Source organism: Dromaius novaehollandiae, chromosome 25 (genome assembly GCF_036370855.1).
Source record: "Dromaius novaehollandiae isolate bDroNov1 chromosome 25, bDroNov1.hap1, whole genome shotgun sequence".
NCBI classification, from domain to species: Eukaryota; Metazoa; Chordata; class Aves; order Casuariiformes; family Dromaiidae; genus Dromaius; species Dromaius novaehollandiae.
In genome coordinates, this window is record NC_088122.1 from 5,599,413 (window position 1) to 5,618,027 (window position 18,615).

At 56.8% G+C, this 18,615-nt stretch overlaps 1 protein-coding gene across 2 annotated transcripts in view; it reads right to left on the minus strand.

Moving 5' to 3' along the window:
• The window catches only part of LINGO3 (leucine rich repeat and Ig domain containing 3), a 42,740-nt gene extending 24,656 nt beyond the window's left edge, over positions 1-18,084 (minus strand). The window contains exons 1-2 of one of the 2 annotated variants that reach the window (XM_064497264.1): positions 17,834-18,083; positions 3,451-3,554 (exon numbers count right to left, since the gene is read on the minus strand). The gene's annotated coding sequence lies outside the window, so the exon portion shown is untranslated. Of the gene's footprint in view, positions 1-3,450; positions 3,555-17,833 lie in introns of both variants that reach the window. The other variant, XM_064497265.1, reaches the window with a different exon arrangement.
• Positions 18,085-18,615: the final 531 nt, after the last annotated feature.

Consider the following 18,615-nt stretch of genomic DNA (forward strand, 5'->3'; position numbering starts at 1 on the left):
TTGGAGCATCTATTTCCCACAGAAACATTGCCCGAAACAGCACCCAGCTTCAAATAGCAGGGTGAACATGCCACATTGTCACACACTTGCCTGGAGAGGGGTCTCTGCGCTTTCGCTCCTATCACCCGGGGAGCGCGCTGCAGGCAGCTTCATAATAAATGAAATACAGGAGCAGGATGATTAATAATCATAACAGAAAAGCATACGCTGTAATTATCCACCTTTCAGAAAGCTGATTAATGACACTAATCGGGGGCGTGCAGAGCACTCGGTCTAGCACACAAATTCACTCTCGCCTTCCTGGTCTGAAGCAGGCAGGCCCTGGGTTCATCCTGGCAGGAGAAACGAGAGCCAGGCCTGGGTCTGGCCAGCAGCATCCAGACAACTCCCTCCCTGTGACTTTGGCTGTGGATTTTTCAGCAGCCTGAGTAGAAGCTGCTTCCCCACAGGCTTTGCCCCAGCAAATGACCTCCTTTGTCCACCTGGTCCAGCATTTCACCCCTAGTTAGGTCAGGTCATCCTCCTTAGTTCATTAAACTCAGCATCTCAACGCGTTTGATGCCTCTAATCTAGCTGCCTGCACTGGATCCTTGATGGCAAAGTCTACTGCTAATTCCTTATCTGAAGCACCATGGCCCTGTGGTGCAAGGTGCTCTGCAAACTGAGGACAGCAAGGCAGTCCTTGCAGCGGATCTGGCCTCCCCAGAGGCTTAAATGACAGCAGCTTCCAAGCTTGACCCTAAGGAAGGACCCTGCTCTGCTTGGACCTCGGCTGCTGGAAGCGGAGGGTGCAAGGGCGAGGAGGGAGTGGGAGGTGAGAGGGAGGGGGACCCGCAGCGCTGGCAGAAGGTCAGCAAAAAGGCAGCCTCCTGCTTCTCGCACGCTGCTGACAGCCAGACACTGCTGAGGCACCTGGTCAGGAGGGAGACGCATCATCTGAAGGGTTTAATTTGACCAGACGGCTGGATTTGTGGGTAGGATGAACAGACTGACAGGCCAGACTGACAGACAGATGTCTGTTCTGAGGACAGCTCAAGAGAGGTAGCCGTGGATGGGAAACAGCCCTGTCCCAGCAGGACCGCTCTGCTTTCTGCAGGCTAACAAGCTTGCAGCTCTGAGACCAAACCTCTTGGAGAAGAGGGACGTAGAGGGGCGAATGCCAGAGGTCTGACACCTCCAGTCTCCTGGAAAAACCTGCCCCGAGCAGTAATCCCAGGTGAGGGGTGAGTGGAGTGACAGCCTTCCTGAGACGGCCTTCTCTACGCCTTTCAGCTCCACTCAGCATCAATCCAGGGTTGAATGCATTTTTAAGGCCTGTCTACAGCTGTTGCATCTAAAATTTTATTGCCATCCCAATTACGATCATGGGAGTAGCCAGCAAAGAAAGCGAAATGCCATTACAGGGTGAAATAGTGCTTGACATTGCATTATATGCCCTTGTCCTGCCAGGCAGGAGTGACACCAAACCACCTCTGCTTTAATGAGTCACTGAGAGGGGAGGGGGACGGGAGATGTCTGTGCAGCACTGAGTGCTACGGGGAGCAGATCCTCATCCAGGCAGCAAAACCTCGGCAAGGCACCTGCCAGCATCCCCAAACCTGCATCCATGTCTAAGGGAACTGAGAAGAAAGCAGTGGAAGATGTAAAATGGCAGGATCCGGAGCTGCATTCAGCCGTGCTCCGAGCGTGTCGGCTCCCCAGCCCATTCCCAGCGCACGGAAGCTGCTCAGGTTTCAGCCTCGCAGCCCCTGTGGGACCTCAGCTGCGCCAAACCGATGTTTCCTCAGGACTGGAAACTTCAGCGCGGAGTAATATTTGGAGCGAGACACGCTGGCATCAGGCACCAGATCTACGGCTTCGGGGCATCAGCTGCGGCTATGGGATCAGGAGAGCAACTCCCTTCCCATATGCTCACTTTTGGGGACGTGGCAACAGCAAGAGATTTCTCGGTCGTTAATGTGGAATAAACCTCGCGGTCCCAGACTTAGTAGTCCTGAGCACTTAAAGCTGCAAAGAGGGGAGCGGGGAGGGGGAGAGGAGGCTCCCACAAGGCAGAAATCTCCATGACGAGGAGTCAGAGCTGGATTTGGGAGGGGACGGAGGAAGGGTAGAGCCTGGGTGAGCCGGGATGCTCAGGGCTGCAGAACGAGCATGGTTGGTAGCCAGATTACGGCTCTCCAAGCCCGTTGCCTGTGTCTACAGCAGCGCCCAAGGCTGGGCAGGCTTGTTCGCCTCGTTCTGCAGCCGGGGCACTTGCATCCCAGACCCTTCGCAGAGTATCAGCTGCTGCCGGATGCAGCACCCGGGTGTAAACACTCAACACAAGGCTGCAGGTTGTCACCTTGCTCCCAGCGGCTGCGTGCCAGGAGCTGTGCTGAGCCGGGACCCTGTCCCTCGCTGGGCTCGGGCAGGGCTCTGCCCCGTGCAACTGTATCATTTAACTCCCTGGCCTGGCATCTTGACAGCACAGAAAGGGCAAAGCCTCCAGAGCCCTGCCTGCACTCCTGCCCTTTCCCGGGACTACGTGGGCTGAGCTGCCGGACTCCCAAATGCCCGTCCGCCTCTGCGAAACCTGTTCGCGCAGCTCAGCTCCAGCCGGAGTCTCGCCACTCTTCGGAGCGATCCCTCCTCTGAAGCTGCCTGCACGTCCTTTGGGGGTCATTAAAGCTGGGCTCCCTGAACCTGGCTGTGCAGCCACCTCAAAGCGATCACCAGAGCTGAACGTCTGTAACAACCCCGAGCTTAGCACCGAATTGTCCCTCCAGTTACTTCTTGCTCAATTTGGGGACGTGGAAACGGCAGGAGATTTCTCGGCCGTTATGTGGGATAAACCTCACGGCCCCAGACTTAGCGGTACTGAGCGCTTAAAGCTGCAAAGAGGAGGGCGGGGGGAGAGGAGGCAGCTAATGCCACAAAACAGAGATGGTAATGAGCTGGAAATGAGCTGGATTTCAAGCATCCCAGCATCAAAGGCTCCTGAGATGCCGGGTTTCACCCCAGCGGGTTAGAGGACCAAACGCAGAACTTGCACTGATCCTGAACCGAGAGGTTTTTCGCATATGGCTCTTTTTGACTTCCCTGCTTGAGGGGAGCTGGAGAGGTAGCTGCCTCCCTGCTTCTTGATCCCGGCCTGCCCTGAGTGCTGCCCTCCTCTCGGAGACGACCAGCGCGGCAGCCGAAGGGGCAGGTTTACCGCTGTGCCCGCAGACGCTCTCCCTTCTTCCTGCTCTGCAGGACAGGGCATGGACGCACAGGACTTCTTCTACCAAACGGTGCCCAAACTCTCCCCTGTGCTCATCCCCCGTGTCCCCTGCGCCCCTCCGCCGGGCTTCACCGCCAGCAAGGAGGCTTGGTTCACCCCCTCCGGCTCCTGCAAAGCCACCCGACGCGGGCAGGAGGAGGGCAAGCCCCTGCCTTGGCTCCTCGCTCCCAGCCCCGGCGAGCACTCACCGTTCTGCAGGACCGGCTCCGCGTTGGCATTTGGCTCTGCTGTGGCATTCAAGGCTGGGGAGGTTTAAATGGCAAAGCGTCCGGCACAGCCAGCCACGGCTCCTCTGGACAAAACAGCACAAGGAGAAGACTGTAAATTACCTTTACAGACCACAGGGTCCAGCACAGATCCTGAAAAAACGCCCCTGAGCCCAAGGTCACGGCGCACAGTCGCAGACAGGCGACCGCCCAGCGAGAGGAAGCGGCCTAAGCCTCGCTCCAGCCTGATGTGTGATCCGAACGCTGTGAGTCTCCTAATTATATAGCGCTTTGCACCCTGAAGGATCCTCTTACACAGAGGACAAGCGCCTGAGCCCAGCACCAAAGGCAGCTAGCCCTGGGGTGGAGCGAGGGAGCGTGCAGCAACGCTGGCCGGGAATCCCGTGCAGGGATTTCAGCAGGACATGGCACCTGCACGGCAGATGCCTCCTGACAGCTTCTCAGGAGCCCTCTCACTCGGGGGTTTGCCTCAGCCGGCGTTTGGATTCCATCTAGACTTTGCAAACAAAAATGCTGTTGGCTCAACTGCCCCCCCTCATCCCACATCCCTGCCAAAGGGACCCAGTAGGCATTTCTGGGGATTCGGGAGAAGCATTTCCAACCTGGATGGCAGACACAAAGGCTGCAGGACATGAATGTTCAAGCGAATGTGTTTGCTGCAGCTTTGCTAAAGCGTTTTGAACTCTGGATCAGACTAAAGCTTAATTTGCTTGCAACAAAGAGAGAGGGAATTTTAATTGCTCCTTTTTTTTTTGGCTGGGGAATCCAGCTCATGCTGGTGAATAGATCATAAATGGTCCCAGACCCTAAGGTCCTGTTTAGGCTACACCTGCACAGAGATATTACAGATCAGGAGCTGCTCTGACCGTTCATGTGGTGAACTGCAGCTGAGGAAGTTGCAACCTTGCTCCAATGTGCAGGGCTGGAGGCGCCTGCGCTTGGGTGCCGAACCATCTCTCTCCTCTGTATCTGCCCCATCCCATCTGCCACAGGCTGCCCAAGGGCAGGAGCAACCGGGAAGGTTAATTCCCTGCTAAGAGAAGGCTTGAGGAGCCTTAGCCAAAGAAGCTTTCCCCAGGGATTTGCAGAAGAATGACAGAGAAATGAAGACCCAGCTCCGGAGCGGCAGTCAGACCCAGGAGCACGTGGTTCAAACCCCGTTAGCACTACTGGGAGACATCCCCGCTGAGCGTGGGGAGCCAAGACCTGGACCCCAGTACGGCGGCATCTTCCTGCATAGGCAATGCGTCCTCCCGCAGCTGCCCTGGCCTCTCCCAGGAGCCCTGGCTCCATCAGGACACCACGTAAGGAAGGGCAAGAGGTCACCTTCAGGGGTCCATCCAGTCCCTGAAGAAACGACCGAGTCCTCAGTGCTCCAGCCAACCTAGCATCGCTCCAGAAGGTCATCACTACCCACAGAGCAAAAGACGGAGGGTTTCCTCTAAATTCAGGCTGGCTTACGCTCAGCACGAGCGCTAAGGCAGAAAGCGATGACCAGAGCCCAGCTGCAGGGACAGGAGTCCCTGGCTACGCCTTCCTGCGTGCTTACACCTCGCAAGGTCTCCCCTCTCCCAGTCACCCCTTTTCAGGGGCTTCACACACTTTTCCCTGCTGGGGCTTGTGCTCCCGCACGGGGATTTGCGACGTGGGAGCTCTTTAGGTCAAGGTCAGCGGATGCCAGCTCCTGCGGTGCCAGGAGCTCCTGCACAGCTGGGAGCTGGGTGAAGGCAACTGGTTTCCGCCCCCGGCGCAAGGTACCGCAGCACAGCCTGGTTGTTCCCACCGCCTGCCTCCGTGTCACAGCTCCGCTACCCACCTGAAAACTGTCTCTCGCACATCTCATTCAAGCGCTTTCTCCCGAAACAAAGAGCCGGAGGTGGCAGCCGGTCCGCACCCCCTAATCAGCGCTGCCGCAGGCTGCAATATTCTCTGGGAGTCGTGACACCCACCTGCTCCCCGCCGCGGGCTGGGGACCTGCTCCCTTGCCAAAACCACGCGGCCCGGGGCGGAAAATCACTGGGGCAGGGCAGGGAGTCCGAGGTGGCACTTCCCGACCACGGGCTAAAGGATGCTGGCAAGGCAAAGTGGCCACGCTGCTGTCTTAAACGATCCCCGCAGAGCTACCCAGGACAAACCTGGCTCAGACGGCGAGTGCCACAGGCTGAGATACCACTTGCAAATAATCCCAGCTCACTTCTTGCACCAGAAGACCTTCTTCTCGCATGCCTGACTGTTCCCTGGGAGGGCGAACACCCGTGTTTTCCAGCCGTCCCTCTGCTGTAACACCACAATATTGCCACTTACTCACTCAACAGCTTACTGCATCCCCCCCCAGGGTTAGCTTTTGGCAGTCAATGGCATGGACACACAGGAAAAAAATTAAGCTTGTGCTTTGCTGAATAGGGCCTTCTTCTCCCTAGCAGGCATACACTCTAACGGAGATGAGCTAGCAAAAAAAAAAAAAAAAGGAACAGCATTGAAATTTCCCCTTGTTCAGCAATAATGGCAAATAAAACCTTCTGCCATGGACTTGCCAAAGTTGGCTGTCCGAGGAGCAGGCGGTGGCACTAGGAATCAAGACCCTGAGTCCTCCTCCCCTGCGTGAGGAGTGCTCTGCTGCTCTCCAAGCAGTGCTGGGACAGCTGGGGCACTGGCAGCAATGGGAAATTAGAGGCAGGGAGCATTTCTGAGCCTCCACCGTGGCACGGGTAGAAACATTAAAAAAATCCAGTGTAGATCCCACCCAAAATCTCAGCTAACTTAGAGCGGTAAAACGTAAAGGGGCTTCAGCTCAGCAGCAGCCAAATGCAGAACGCTGCAGCACGGGAAGCTGACACATGAACATGCCTGCAAATGATTCATAACAGTAAATTCAAAAGAAGACCCAGTACTTAAAATAAAGGCACCAGCTATGTGAAGCAACCCCTGCTTGGAGGCAGATGACCCAGAAACACCCTGGCCTGCCCTCGCTGTGCGCTCAGCGCCTGTGTGTAGGAAATGGAGTTTGCAATGCTAATAGCAACTACAATATGATGCAATACAGCAAGGATTTTGCCTAGAGAATTAAGCCAGTGTATGTAATTCGCGGGATTATAGCCTTTACAGTGTTGATGCATAAATACCTGTTTCAGCTAAACACTGCTGGTCGCTGCAAAACAGGTGGAGCTTCGGTAATGCCTAAATAATGTGATAATTGGGAGGGAAGATGTCTTTGTTTTGCATTGTCGCAATGTGTGCGGTACATCTCACACTCCGGTGTCTTTGTGCTGTGTAGCAGGAAGGCAGAGGTGGGGGAGGCATCTGCCGAAAACCTTCAGAGGCATTTCCACGCGAAAGTTGAGTCCAACTGCGACAGAGCAGCTCAGCTTGCTCTCCGCAAAAGCCAGGGCTCAGTCTACTGGGGATGGATAATGCAAAACGTGATATGAATCCCAGCAAGCTGGATGTGCCCATATATTCATTATAGTCCTGCTGAGACCAAATTGCAGTAAACTCAACAATTATCAAAAGCTACTCTACTCCCTGCTCTTACCAGCCCTCTATGCTCTCCTTGCAGACTGTAAATTCTTCCATGCAATGACTTTGCCACCAGATCCGTCTGCAGCGAGCTGGCCATGCCGTTGCGGGGCTAGCATTGCATTTATGTTCACTTTACGGCGAACACCCGGTGCTGGCACATTAAACTTCTGCAATTGCTGTTTGAACCTATCATTCCCATACGTCTGAATGATTAGGGTCTCAACTGATGTTCTTGGCATTTATTTTTGGTAACTCTTACGTCACTTAGCAACCTCAATTTCAGGTTACTTAAGTTTTTTTGTCTGTGGAGGCACTGTAATTTCAACTACCTGCGCAATGGGACCTATGAGCATGCTAATAAAGTGGATTAAAAATGTCTTTTGGTTCCCATGTACCAAACTCTGAAATCTCTTCCTGACACTCCTTGTTTTTGTAATATCGGAGCACATTTCACTGCCTAGCCTTTATGCTCTTTAAACTTCCATTTTAACTCTTTTCTTAAGCAATTTGCCCAAGGCCATGCAGATCACTGGTGGAAGAACAGGGAATTGAATCTCCTCTCTCTGGCTAATGCTTGGATCAGCCTTTCTGTCGAGAAGGCTGATCTGCAAATTCTGAGCCTGGGATCATCTTAAAGAAGAAATTATGCAGCCTATCTCAAAGCCAAAGGACAAAAAGGACTCAGTTGTCTTTTGAAAACAACAGAGATATTTTTGCCTTTTGGAAGACCAGACCATGATGTCCCGGTCTACGATATTGCCTTGCAATTTCCTCCTATTGCTGGGTTGAGGTCTTCTTGGGAAGAAATATCTCTTGGGACATGCATACAGCATCAGCCAGAGCCTGGAGACAAGCAAGACAGCAAATCTGCAGCTAATGCCCCAAGGTAACAAGCCCACAGCTCTCTGGCACTCCAGGAGTCTCATCACACCATGCAGACGCTGCTGCTTGCACCTGGACGACAAACCAAATCGCTCCCAGCAGCAAAACCCCACTGCTAAAACACGAGGACCCACTAGTTGCCACCAGCGTGGCCCTGAGACCAACCTTTAACTGCTTTCATTGCATCGACTGTGCAGCAGCAGCACCGTGTCCCCACGATCTGGGATAAAGTAGCTTGCAGCAGTAAGCCAGAGACTTTTGCTCGTTAGTGTAATAACTGTCAACCTTTCTAGCTGGCCAGGCTTCTGACTGACCTTTTAGCTGTGGAAACATGAACAACCAAAATTACTCAATAACATGAAGGGGATGTTACGGGCTGTTCATCTGAGCAGCTTCAGCACGTTCACAGACCAATACACTGCAGATGTGCTGGAGGCATCAGCCACGGCCATCGAAGATAGGGAAAGATGTCCCGCGACACCCAGGACCATTGGCAGAGTTGGCCAATGACACATGTCAAAGAGCCACAACTTGTCCCTCAAGTGCACCAAAGTGTGGACAGGTCTGGCTGGCCCGTCTCCCAAAAAGCCATGGCAAGCAGCTGCCTACGAGCAAGCGAGCATCATTCGGTACCCGAGAGATGAGCTCCAAAATGTTTTGCTGCCACCCTCCCTTCCCACGCTGGGCAGAGTAGACATCTCACCAGGCTCCTAATCCCCCTCCTAGGCAAGGAATACCTCTTCTTCCTCGCGAGTAACTTCGCAGCAATGTATCTCTCTGCCTTGTTTAACATGTGCCCCCAAAATTATCTCATCTGATTAACACAACAGCCTGCCTGACATAAGGACCTGCACGGAGCACGCTGCCTTTCCCCAGAAGCAGGGATGAGACCAAAGGCTACATCTCAGTGTCAGTCGTGTGCACGAGTACACGGATTAATGAAAGCAGAATTTTTTTCCCCTCCATTTGTCACACTTAGTTAATACTCTGGCTTATGGAAAAAGGTCACAATTTAGATCTCGTTTATGTCACTTCATCTTCGGCTTGCAATTGCAGGGTCCTGCTCATTTTCCACCCCTAATTAGGGCTCAATTACAGTGGCCCTACTCCACCCCTCACTGCTGCTCCTCACCGGGGTTTGTAGGTTATGGGCCAAAGTTGCCTCCTGGAGAAAAACTCGGTGCCAAAGTTGGGTGATTTCGGCAGCTCCAAATCCTGAGCCTGCTATGAGGACACTCCTTCAAGCTGAACCCCTAGGGAAATGAGCATGTGTCCTCCATCACTCCAGAGCAGATCTGCAGAGCTGGGAAAGGATAAGAGTTGGAGGTACTGGGAGTGCAACCTCGCCTTGGTCTCCATCTTGGAGATGCGCCTTAGACAGCTGACCTGAGATGAGCCTGTTTCCTCTGGCAGCACGAAGGGAGCCAGATGGACTTTCCTTCAAATGAGATTTAAATGGAAAAATACAAAATAGCTCATTCTGGCTCTATCGGAGAGTTGGTGCCCAGCTGCCCAGAGCCCTGGGAAAAATCAAGACTTGGTGACCCTTTGGTAGAAGAGGACATAACAGCCAAACATGCTCGCAGCTTGCTCCTCTTGTCGCACCACGGCACCAATGCAAAGCTGGGCTTGCGCGTGCTGGCGTGGGCAATGTGGAGGCAACACATCCCCGAGGTTTCACACGGGGGAGCATCGCTCAGCACGCTGGTCTGGGTGCTCATCACGGTGGTCCGGGTGCAGAGCCAGGATCCAGGACCGGCTTTCCCGTCCCTGGCTCCAGCACGCGCACAAGGTAACGGCTCTGGGCAGGGAATTCAATACCGCTCACTTCCCTCCTGCTCCCATTCTCCCACCAAGGGGAAACAAAAACACTCACCTAATTTGAGCTATTACTGTATATACAAAATAGAGTCACCGCGGAGGCTCAGCTGATTGAGCTGGTGATTGGGTTTCTGGGCCAGAGCTGTTTTAATTATTCTGCTCACCCTATCGCTGTAGGCCTTTACTCCACAAATGTCTGTTATTTACTGACCCTGCGAGGGGCATCGTGAGGATTAAGCCAAACGTTCATAAAGCCTTTTGAAGATGGAAAGTGCAGGATAAAGGCTGGAGGGCTGGCAGACGGCAGGAAAGGGAAGCAAGAAACTGAAGTCATTAAGGATTATATTCTGTGCTTGAATAATCAGGCTCAGAGGTGGTCAAAAAGCTCTGGAAACACAAGCCCAGGACACTTTGATGCATGGGACTCCTTCCCTGCTCCCCAAATCCGTGCCCCCGGCAGAGCCGACACTGGGCACCCACTTGTCCTGTTCCCTGCGGGGTCCCGGACCCGGCGGCAGCACTCGCCGGTGCTTCCCTGGCCCCGACCCGGCTCCTCTCGCCGGGCACCGCTGCCTGCTCCTGCCACCGCATCCATGCCCAGCCTGCGCCTCGCACGCTGCTCCCAATCCAGTTGGACCCCATATGATTTAGCGCCCTGGGCTGATTCTCCATCTCGCGGCAGGAAAGCCTTTTTTTCAGTGTAGTTCATTTTACAATAATCCTGGGCTGCCCTTGGGCTCCGTTTTACAGCCAAGCAGCCTCTTTTTACAGGCTTCCACAGGCTAAGATTAGTTGGCCTAGCAGTTTGCAGACTATCAATCTCCTCTCTAAATTATTTTAGCCCACAAATTTACTCTCGTATCTGCCCAGCTGTATTTTATGCTGTCAGGCAGGTCTCGCTCTGCCCAGATGCGGAGGGCGTTTTGGCTTTTGAACTCTACGGGCTGCAAAGATGACTATAAACCATCTGCGGCCGCAGCAGTGGAAGCGCAGCTTCCCGTGAGCCCTGGCGGCGTGAGCACCAGATGCCACCGACACGGGGTGAGAAGATGCACAGCCCTACAGCCGAACGGCAGCAACGCTACCAAAACAGCATCAAAAAACCCAATGGGGAATGAAAGCGAGACTTTTTTCATCATCATCATCAAAAAAAGGAACTTTTCTGGCGACGCTGAGGACTGAAGACAAGTTGGAGGTCACGTCCATCCCTGCAAGGTCCCTGGGACAGCAGGGTCCTGGCGCTGCACCCAGCAGGGTCGCCGATACCTGCCTTCCGCATTGCCGTGCCTTCACTGAAACACCCCGGTAAATACAGCGTCCCTCTCTACTTTCTGTCCTGGGCTTGGGGCTGTTGAACGGCACCTGCGTCTCGGTGCCTGGAGCAGTGCTTGGGCTCAAACTCGCCCGCCGTACCTGGACAGAGCCAGGACGAGAGGGACGATATTTGTTTCTGATGTTCTTACATTAAGAACATGCCCTTGCTATGACTTAAATATTTTCCCTCCTCCTTTCCAAGAACCTCCTTTATTTCTACCCGTCTCCCTCTAGGAACCGGATCTGGGAGAAACAATGAATTTTTAATAGAAGTGGGGATGGGAAGAAGACGACCCTCAGGCAAAGATGGAAAGCAGTGGTCTATTAAAAAAATCCATTGCCGTGAAAGCACATATTAGGGAAAAACAAACCTCCAAGATCTGACTCGCAGGCCTGGTGCTGCCAGTGCGGTGGGAATGAAGCACCTGCCCGTGCCCAGCACTGTCAGGACGAGCACGAGGGACCACGCAAAAGCCGGGCAGGGAAAGTGAAGATGCCACAGATGACACAGTAGTAACCAAGGGCAAAGAAAAAAGGAGAGCCCATAAAGCAGCGATATTGCCCCAAGGTGGCCCTCTGGGAGATGCCTCCTCCGGAGCTCAGCAAACAGGGAACCCCGGGAGCCCCGGGCTCGTGTCCCTCCCGAGCCCCTGCCCCACGGAGAGGGACGCGGGGGGACACCGGGGACAAGGACGTCACCTCCTCTGCACGCCCAGCCCTTCTGGCCCCGGCCTCCAGATCACATGGCTGAACCTAAATATAGTCGCCGGTCTCCTTTCCTTGTAGACGCAACCGGTGCTCCGGGTGAAAGTCCTTTCCCATGAACTCACTGTTGCTTAATAAAGCGTAAACCCTCCGAGACCTTGATACGGGGCTCTGTCATTTGAATTCTCGGCAACACTTGTCCCTCTCCGCTACGGTACGCAGCCGCTGCTATTTTGGCTGACGCAGCGGGATCCGAACGAGGAGCTTCGGTGCTGCGAGTCTGAGCCGTTAAGATCAACCTAAGCTAAAGAGCCAGGATGCGACCGCAAAAACGCCTGGGTTGGGAAGGGTCCCTTGGCGGCTGCAGCGGGGCATGAAAAATTCAGAGGGAGAGACGGATAAAAGAAATTAAAGAACCAGACAGTGCGGCAAAGGAGCAAAGGGATGAAAACCCAGCCTCCCCTGCAGTCTGGCAGATCCTAAGCGGTGAGAAACCCTTTGAACCCAAACAGCAAGGCAGCGCCCCGGCCTCGGCTGACGAGGGAGGCCAGGACGGCCGAAGCGGGGAGGCGGGCGCCTCGACCGAGCTGGGTGCAAGCTTGGTGCTGCACAGACGTGACGGCAGCACCGTCGCGCTGAAGGACGCAGCTAAGACCCTGTGTATTTACTTTTAATTCATCCGGGGGGAAGCTGTTTCTCTCGGGCTGCCCTGGAGCCAGGATAAAGCCAAGTTCTCCCCAGCGCATGTTTATCTGCAGCTGGAGGCTCGGCTGCGGCGCGGGCAGCCCGTTCTCGGCAGTGTGCGCAGGCACCGGTGGCCGCCGGGCAGCTCGGGGCCCCGGGTGACCCCGGCCCCATGCCAGCATCACCCAAGGGAGAGCGTCCCAGCCGGGAGATGGGTCAGGCCGGCTCACAGGCCTGTGCCAGGAGGCGGCCCGGCTGCCGGAGGTCACGGACGTTAGCAGGCTGAGCGTTTTCTGCACTGCAAGTGTATCCTATTTGAAGGCATTGGGGTGAGTTAGTTGCTTTTTCCTCAGTTTTGCCATTTTCTGATAAGGCCAGGGAGGAACAGCCACTCGCGGAGTGCTCTGCTCCCCGGCGAGAGATGCCATTTCCCAGCTCATGCACAGAAACCTGCTCTGACACCGAAATCGCCCCAAGCCCCACGGTCTGCTCTGCACTGCCAAAATCCTGCAGCTCGCGCTGGCACTGGGATGCCCCGGGGCCAGCACAGGGGTCCGACTAGCGTCCCAGAGGGTCGTGGCTTAAAGCTAAGTGATCAAATAAAGGGGAAAGCAGTGCACGCCGTTGCTGTTGGTATCAGTGACCACTGCCAACAGCCCAGAACAGACAGAGCGATGCTTCGGTCCAGCCTCCATCTCTCCTGCACCCCCGGTCCCCCGTCCCGCATCCACACCTTGCAGAACAGCCCGCAACCAAACAGGTCGCATGCATAAGACAAGCACCTTCCCCCTAAACACCCCGATGCCATTCACCACCCCGGAGCTGGACGCCAAAGCACCTCTCCTGCACCGTGGCCACCGTGAATCCCTCGTGCGTCTGCTGGGTGCTCACTTGGAGACGCCATCGCGGCCTCCGCCACGAGCTGGGACACCTTGCCAGCTGGCCAGGAGCGCGCCCGACGCATTGCAATCTGCATGGGGCCGTTGCGGGCGCGCTGGCAGCCCCAGGAGCCAATCGTCGCCGAAGCATTTGCTTTGTCTTTCAAGGTAAACCCGACATAAACACTCCCGAAATAGCCTCTCGTAAAAGTCAACCGATAACTCCCGAAGTCAAATCAATGTTCCTACCGTGGCTGGCGAGCCAGAGCGGCTCTCGTCATCTTTTCCAAATGCTCTCGTGGGTTTTAGTGCTTTACTTCATCTCTTCTCAAATCTCTGCTCTGAACATTTCTGCCCTCGCCTGTTCGTCTTGGTGTTTTTCCAGGACTCACACAACAGCCCTTCAGACTCAGGCAGCACCTCTGTACCGGGGCTGGCTGCGACACGCCGTGCTTTGACAACACCTTCATCCCGGCGCCTCCGAGCACGCCGCGCTACAGCCCCAGCGTGGGCACGGCAAAGGTGTCGCATGCCCCCTGCTCCCTTTTAAGAAATCCGATCCTCACTTTAGTCGGAGAGAAAGCTGAAAACTAGAAATGCAGCAAGACTGTAGCTGTCTGCAAGAGCGTGTGGATCTAGCGAGTGAAGTCTTCAGAGTATATCCATTTCAGAGAGGGAAACTGAGGCACGGTATGCACATTGCTTTTTTTTATAGTCACCCAGTGAGTCAATGCACAGCAGGGGACAAACTCGAGGATGGCCTCGCTTGAGCCCCTCTGCCCCTTAACTCAGAAGTGACGCGGGATTTGGCACGCTGCGGGTTGCTGCCGGCAACCACTGCCACGGGTGGGCTACCCCCGTGAGTCCTCGAGCACCACGGCGAGCTGCCGCACAGAAAACCATGCTGAAAGATTCACAGTTCAAGGCGTCTGGGCTGGTAGGCAAAGTCCTCCAAAACACGGGCCCCCAGCTAAGCCAGACTTAACGTTTCACTTACACCCACGACCTCCCGCAGCAGCTTCAGTCCCCCAGAGCGACACAACTGTGAACAATTTGGGGAACGCAGGAGGAAAACCAGCAGCTTTCACCCGCTCTTCCCCACCGCTGGGCTGCAACTGCCCCAGCGCGGCAGCGTCGCCGGCAGCAAAACTTGCTCAGCTTCCCGCGACTCGGGCATCCGGCGGTCCGACCTCGTGCCGCGTTGAGCGTGTGACGTTGCAAAGCACTGAAGAGTTGTGACACGTGGGAATTGCAGCTGCCTGTGCAAAGCGCAACCCACGCACATGCTCCGTGTTTCAGGAATACAACCCCAGCCCTCGCTCCCTGCCCCAGGGACGCAAAGGCAGCAGCGACACGGAAGGGCCCGGCAAACACAGCTCCTCCGCGATGGTCTGCTCGTTCTGCCCAGCATCTGCCTACTCCAAGCTTCGGTTTCCCGTGACATGAGCCTTTGCCGAACGCGCCAGGCCAGCGCGGAGAACAGGCCACCGGCTCCTTGGCCTCATGGAGGAAGCTCCGGGCAAAACACAGCAAAATGCACAAGTTGGAAAGGCTGCATCGATTCCAGTGGCATCAACTTCAAGCCTTTAAATGACAAGCGCAAATACCTCCAGGCGCCCCTGCCCTTCCGTACAATCAGCCTCCAAATTAAACGTGCGATTCAGGCCCGTAACGTTGCTCGGAGGGGAAACTGCTGTGATTAGTTTAGGGCCTCAGAGCAACAGATACATATCTTAGAGTGCAAGATTAACATAGCTGATACAAGCAGACATTGCTGAGCGGAGTTCGAGGTGTAAGAGAAGAGAAAAGCCCAGGGCCCTGCTAGTTTCAGCCAGGGAGCGGCACAAGCGCTTCACCCGGCAAGGGCTGCTCACGCTCAGCAGCCGCCTCGGCTCGCCTGACCGCGCCGGGTCTGAGCCCCTTTCTCTCCCTGTTCTCAACAGGGCAGGAAAAAAGCAAAACCAGCTGATGTTTGAACCAAGGAATAGCTCTTGCTTGAAGCTGCTTTGCCTCCTGCTTCCCTCAGCCAGCAGGGAAGATGTTTGCTCCCGACTCTCAAGTTGTTTCGCGTGTTTTGCAGGCTAGGCGCTTCTGTTTGGGCGAGCGTGCCTTCCCCCGAGCTCAGCTCAGCCGAGGACAGGAGGCTTCGGGAAAGGCTGCACACATACAAACGGGATTTTTGCAAGCCCCTGAAAACCATGAAAAATGCTGGTGGCTCCGGAGCCACCTCTGCCCACTGCATCTGGAGCCCAAACTCACGCGTCTCCTCCCGTGGCAAGAGGCAGCACCTCTCCTCCCTCCCCTCGCAGTTTAACGAGCGCCACAGAAATGCCAATGCTAAACAGATTAGCTCAAATGAGACCAGATCGATCACTAGCTGGCAAACTGGCAGCTCCCCATAGGATCTTTTTCGAGTCACATTTAAAGGACATACTCCGCGTTTCTCACGCGGGTGCAATTCTTCCGGGGGGCTGGATGCAGGCGGTCGATCCCTAGTTTCCAGCCCGCAGCGCAAGGGATGATGATGAAGCAGAGGCGAAGGGCAGAGCGTCGGGGTGCAGAGCCCCGAGCCACCGCCTTGCCCCCAGGGCAGGCAGAGCACAGCCGCCCCTCGGCATCTCTCCCCGGGGGGTTACAGGGCTTTGAGCAGGGAAAAGGGCTCAGCCCACACCCAGATGGGGCAGGGAGCAAAGGTTTTTGTGCACATTATGCATTTTTCAGGCCCGCAACAGATTCTGGTCCCTGGCTTTGAAGACGCACATGAAAACATTGCACCGAGCAGCCACTCGGCTTGCTGGGAGCCGCTGTACAATTCCTTTTATTTTCCCCCCTTTTTTTTTAAATTCCTTGTGATTTTTTGGAGGGAGATGTCCATATGAGCTTTCTCTTTCTGCATACGGCTCTTTGCAACGCTTTCTCCCCTGCGGTGGGACCGGAGCTGGGTAAGCCAGCGGCTGCTCTGGCGGATGGCTCCAAGCGGGACGGTCTCTCCTGCCAGCCCGGCGGCCCGTCCCCAGCGCAGGAGCGACCAGGATGCCGGAGGCAGGGACAGAAAAACGCCACGTTCGCAGCTGAGACCGAGCCACGAAAATAAACAGCAAGTGGGACCTCTGAAAGGCCGGAGCTGCCGAGCTGCAGCTTGCCGGGGGCAATCCAGCTCCCCCCACCCGCTGTCCCACATCCAACCTCTCCGGTGGCCACAGGCAGCGGAGGGGCTGCTCTTCACCTCCAAGACAAGAGCTTGTGCTTTGGGCACTGCCGGTTTGAGGGTCCAAACTCCACCGCGTACAAGCACTTGCCAGCATCTACCAATGAGCCTTTCTCCCTCTCTGCTCCCTGCCACACACCATTTGGCTGTCAATACATTTTGCATGTGCTTCTGTTATCCTCTCTCTTCCTGTTTGCTCTTTTTTCCTTCCCCCAAACCATCTCGGAATAAAACAGGGCATGAACGTAAAGAGCAGCTGCTCTTCTGCAATAGCTCCCTTGCGTGAACGCTCGGGGAATTAGAGCACCTTTTGTCAGGTTTTAGCTCAATCCACTCTGCAAGTGGATTAAGAAACTGGCACAAAAGTACGCTGAATCTGGAGTAGGAAGAGGCAGGCTGCTATTCTGGAACTGTGATAGGAGTCGCGTATGCTGCGATTGCTGCCTGCTCCATTTCCCCGTGAAGCTCAACCCCAGTAACACTTGCATTTAAATCAACCCCAGGATTTTTGACAGAAGAATCCACCTAGCCTTAAAATCAGTGTGTGTGTGTGGGGGGGGGGCAGGCAGGGCCCTGGGGCAGCAAAGAGCGAGACCCTCCAGGACCCGGGGGAAAAAGCAGGACCGATATAAGATGTGGAAGACCCTTCCCCACACCTGGAGGTGCTCAGACCCGCTCAGGTCTGCCGGGGGGAGGCTACGCGGGGCTGCAAGAGCCATCAGCCAGCTCTCACGACGGGGGGAGACTGCAGGTACCAGACACTCCCGAACGGCGTGGACGAGGGCAGAGGCAAGCAGCGGAAGATGGAGCAAGGCACATCCAGCCCCAAGGCGCCCAATCGTACCAACGTGCGCAGCTCACGGTACATTTGAACCGAGAGCATTTAAGCCATCCCTCCGATAGCACGGAGCGCAGCAGAGCTGCCCGCGGCTGCCCGAGCCCCCAGCCCGGCCTGAGCCGCTCTCCCCGGGGCTGCGGGTGGCGGAGGGGCCTTGCAGCCGCCGCAGGTGGGCACCGGGCGGGCAGAGCCCCGGGGAGCCGGCGGGGACCCGCAGGGGCAGGCGGCGGGGGTCGGGCCGGGCTCCGCGAGGGGAGGCGCAGGACGCCCCGAGGGGCGGTGAGGGGCTCCGGGCTCCGCGGCGGCCCCCGGCCACGTGTGCGCGCCCCGGGCGCCCCGCCGGGCTCTGCCGCTGCCGCTGCCGGCGCGGCTCGGTCGGAGCCGGTGCAGCGCGGCTCGGCTCGGCGCGGCACAGCCCGGCCCGGCCCGGCCCGGCCCGCTCGGGCGCGGCTCCCCGGCCCCCCGCGGCTCCCTTCCCCGGGACCCCGCACTCACCGCTCCGCTCCGGCTCCGCGGCTCCCCATGGCGGCGGCGGCGGCGGCTCCGGCTCCGGCCGGACCCCGGCGCGTCCCCGGGGGCGGCGCGGCGGCGGCGCTCAGCGCCTCTCCCCGCTGCCCGCCGCCGCTCGCCCTGCGCCAGCGGAGCGGCGGATGGGAGCCGCCCCCCGCGCCATCCCCGCGGCCCCCGCCGGGCCACGGGGGAGGGAAGGGGAAGGGGAAGGGGAAGGTCTGCGGGAGCCCCGGGCTGGGCTGCTGGCGGAGAGGGGACGGAGCCCGCAGCGAAATGCAGGCAGAGGGCGGGGGGTCCCCTCCTCTCCCCCTCCTCTCCCCTCCCCTCGGGGCACGGCAAAGCGGGGTGCAGGGGGAGCGGCGTGTTTGGGGGAGAGGAACCTGGTGCGAGCAGGGTGAGGTGCCCCCCACCCCATGCCACCCTTCCTGGGCTCCTCGAACCCCATGGCAGCCTGCCTGGATGCCCCCCAAATTTCAGCTTGCCTGGGCCCCCCACCGCACCAATCCGCCTGGGTGCCCAGGGCCAGGGTCCCGGCGCCCACCCAGCTGGGAGCTGCCCTGGGCCCCCCCTGCATCAGATGCTTCCTTTGCCGAGGTGATCAAGCACCAACTGTTCCCCCCCCCCAGTCCAAGAGGGAACCGGGGGCCAGCGGCGGCGTGGCAGAAAGGGCATCGCAGCAGGAGCATCTGCCCTCTGTGAGGAACGAGTGCAGCCCCCGGTGCAGCCAGGCCTGGTGGCCACGTCCCCGCAGTGGACTGTGCCGTCCC